At 34.2% G+C, this 3,837-nt stretch overlaps 1 long non-coding RNA gene across 1 annotated transcript; it reads right to left on the bottom strand.

Annotated features, from left to right (window-relative positions):
* Window positions 1-396: 396 nt before the first annotated feature.
* Window positions 397-1,251, bottom strand: LOC102589554 (uncharacterized). Its single transcript, XR_369041.1, has 2 exons — window positions 1,034-1,251; window positions 397-668 (listed from the first exon to the last, which is right to left on the bottom strand). It is a non-coding gene; the product is annotated as an uncharacterized lncRNA (long non-coding RNA).
* Window positions 1,252-3,837: the final 2,586 nt, after the last annotated feature.

Here is a 3,837-nt window from a genome sequence, read left to right as displayed (position 1 = left end):
TAGTTGGCAGTTTAATTCCGCCACAATATTTTGTTGCTGAATTTTTTTATTAAAAATTTAATCATAGAAATAATAAATTTAAAAAGTAATTAGTGGCAGTTTATATCCACCAAATATCATAATGTTTTTGCTAGAAAAAAAAATCTATTTAAAATTAAATTATAGGATTAATAAAATAATAACATGAATCAAATTTCATAAAAAATAACTAGTGACAAACATTATAAATTACAAATGAAGTATTGCATCAGGTCAGCAGCCTCCCAAACATCACCTCTTCGAGTCTAACAACATCAACAATAAAGACATAAGAAAGGAGGAGAATCATAGTCTAAATACTCTAAAAACAAGATAAACAGACACAAGCAAAAGAACCTCCAAAGTGTAGGGGAAATGGAGATTTAAATCGATATACTAATTGACATTCCGTTCTTTTATTTTTACTCCATTGAGTTTTGGTCCAAGGTTTATCAGAATAGATATTGTAAGTTATGTTGATAAAAAAGTAGTATGATAAGCAAGCACAAATCAATTGTAACAACAACCATACTTGTCAATTTATGTTATAAGCGAAGAAACTCCTGGGGATGCTTTGAGCAATCATTTCTTTTGTCACATCCAAAAGAACTTTTGCATCCTGCCTGGTTTACATCATTCCCTGCTCAACACTTCATATGTATATACTAGTTAGAATAGCCCAGGTCCAACATGAACAAAAGTTATATTCGGTAAAAGTTGATACAATATGTTATGCCTAGTAGTGAAATAGAGAAACTTGTTTCTCCTTTGATTTTTAAATTTCAATTTCCAAAGAATGGATAAGTGAGACGGAAAGTAGAGATCGGCCTGAGTTGTGCCTCGATTGATGTGCAAAAGGTAGAAGACATAGATTACAAGATTCTGTAATATGTATTTCAATAGTGAGTTGACAAAGTTTTGCATCCATCCAAAGCAAGCCAAGAACTAAGGTGCGGTAGAAAGCTTATTAATAAATTTGTAACAGTAATGTGAACCAAAAGAAACAATTGATTACCTCGCTTTGTTGCAACTCCTGTCAATGTCTTTTCCATAGAGTTAAAAAAAATGCAGGCTTCACATGTGCCTTTTGTCTTGTCTTTTGCATAGATGTCAAAGCTTAGAACAAGACACATTAATACACTGAAAAGAATAAACTTGTTCAATAAATTTATAAATTAATGAAAACACACAGATTACCAAATATTTGTCCCTTTTTCTTTTCGTTTAACCTTCTGTTTGACTGCTTTGCTTCTCTGCAATAAGCTTCTTATCTCTGCAACAAGCTTCTTGTGTGTTGATAAAAGATTCATTAAATCCACATATTTGTCATTCTCCTAGCACTTTCTATCTGCAGCTGAACTATGTTTGTTTTTTCTAAACTATGGTTGTTTTTTGAAACAATGAGAGCAAAGAAATATATTCAATTGATAACCACATAATACACAATCAATTTTTTCAACAAGAAGTGAATCTTTATAGCAATAAATTAAAGGGAAAAAAAACTAAGATTAAATACCCTTTTTTTTAATTGAACTGTTATTGGAAGATAAAAGTTAAAAGGAAAAAAGAACAAAAAATGTAACTATCCAATTATCTACTACAAGTGTCATCACATTCAAGTCAAAGACGACCATGACAACCCCGAGGAAGTAGTACAAGAATCCAGTAATTTTAATGCATTGCTAGGAACATAGCACTCATGAAAAAGGGACTTCAGGAAGCAAAACATACGAATTACCAGAACCATGAAGAGGAATCAGTTAGCATTTTCCCAGACATCAAAGATCTCTTTGCTATCAATCTAAATTGTCGACCTGAATAAGAGCCCTTGTTAGCGATTCGAACACCACCGTGAAGCCCACAAATGTTCTCAAGAATACAGGGAAAGGAAACAACAAGACAAAGAATCATCAGCACAAGATCACCAACAAAAGATTGTGCATCAACCTGTTGATGTTACATCTCCTAACAGATTAACTATTACTATTCATGAAGATCAACTTCAATATGAGGCCTTTGATAATGGCAACAATGATGGTTTCTCCCCTGCCAAGAAAAATAAAATATACAGGGGAAAGACAACAACAAGAAAAACAATGAAAAATCTACTCTCCCTACTACAAAGGGAAATACAAACTGATCTATCTCCTTGTTATCAATGATTAGTTCCATTTTTTTTGGAATATATATTAAGGGTGTTAAGTCCCAAAAAGCCACTCACAGGCTTAAAAAACGTATACAAATCAACAAGATTGATCTTAATGTAATCATGGAATCCCATGTAAACATAAAAATATCAACAATTACATAAAATTCTTGGGATATCAACACTGCATGCATCTCCAATACAAATAGCCAAAGTTAGCTCTTTTGGAATGGGAATCACCAAGACAATGATTGTTGCTAACACCGACCAGCAAATTACCATTAAAATGTTTTACAGTCCCTCCAATTGTGACCTGTATGTTACAGATATTTATGCAAAATGCACCTCAGGTGAAAGACATGAGCTCTAGGTAGATCTTAATAATGTCCTCAATATGATTCAAGGTCCTAGGTGCATTGGGGGTGTCTTTAATGTCATTCTGGATCCCGGGAAGAAAATGAGTGGCAAGACACATAGAATTAGAGATAGCTTGGATTTTAGCTCTTGTATGGACTATGGATGCTTGTGAAGTCGTAGTAGACCTGGGATTTACTAGTCCAAAATTCACATGGTGTAACAATAGGAAGCCATGAAAAAGAATCTGAAAGAGGCTAGACAGAATGTTTATTAATGATGATTGGGCTCGAATTTTCCACAGCAATCAAATTAATCACCTTGGAAGAACAGGTTCCGATCACATGCCTCCTCTTATCAAATGCCACAATGACCAGCAAGTAAATATCAAAATATTTCAAGTTTTTAGATTTTTGGGCTGATCAATCTAACTTTATGTAGCTAGTTGAACAGTCTTGGAACACCAATGTCATTGGTAACCCTATGTGGAGGCTTCAATCTTAACTCAAAATGCTTAGCAAAAATCTTAGTACTTGATCTAGAGAAGTTGTTGGAAATGTGTTTGATCAGGCTAAGATTTGGGAAGAGAAGCTTCACTACTTAGAAGAACAAGACCTCTCTTAAGTCTAACAAGTTTTGACATAATTCCAACAACTAAATCTACCACAAACTTATTTAAACAGCTTAACAACTTTTTATGTCTAACTAGTTTTGACGTAATTCCAACAACTAAATCCACCAACTAAACCACATTATTCATTTGAACTTATTTAAACAACTTTTTAACTTTCACTAATTTAATTTTGACTTAATTCCACCAACTAAACCACATTATTTATTTGAACTTATTTAAACAACTTAACTAATTTTTTAAGTCTAACTAGTTTTGACTTAATTCCAACAACTAAATCCACCAACTAAACTGTCACACCCCGAGCCTACACCCTGGGCGGGACTGGCACTCGGAGACCATTGCTGTCCCCAAGCGAACCCTTGGCCTAGCTTTCTTAACTCAGCGGAAACTTAACTCAACAGTACGACTCAATGCAATGAAAGGTTTTAAACCAACCAACTGATGCATAACATGCCAAAAGGCAGCTCGAGTCTCAAAATAGAATATTTACATAAATACATAGATGAGAGACTCAATACTAACTGACTGACTGTCTATGAAGCCTCTAAAGTACTAAGATGGATGTTGGGACAGACCCCACAACATCCTACTAGAACAAAACTAAGATAATCAAAATAACCAAGTCCTCCGGAAGCAAGGAGGCTCACTACTGACACTGGAGTGCTCAACTGGATCAACGACGTGC

Source organism: Solanum tuberosum, unplaced genomic scaffold (genome assembly GCF_000226075.1).
Source record: "Solanum tuberosum cultivar DM 1-3 516 R44 unplaced genomic scaffold, SolTub_3.0 scf01274, whole genome shotgun sequence".
NCBI lineage: Eukaryota > Viridiplantae > Streptophyta > Magnoliopsida > Solanales > Solanaceae > Solanum > Solanum tuberosum.
This window is presented reverse-complemented; position numbering and strand designations above follow the sequence as displayed.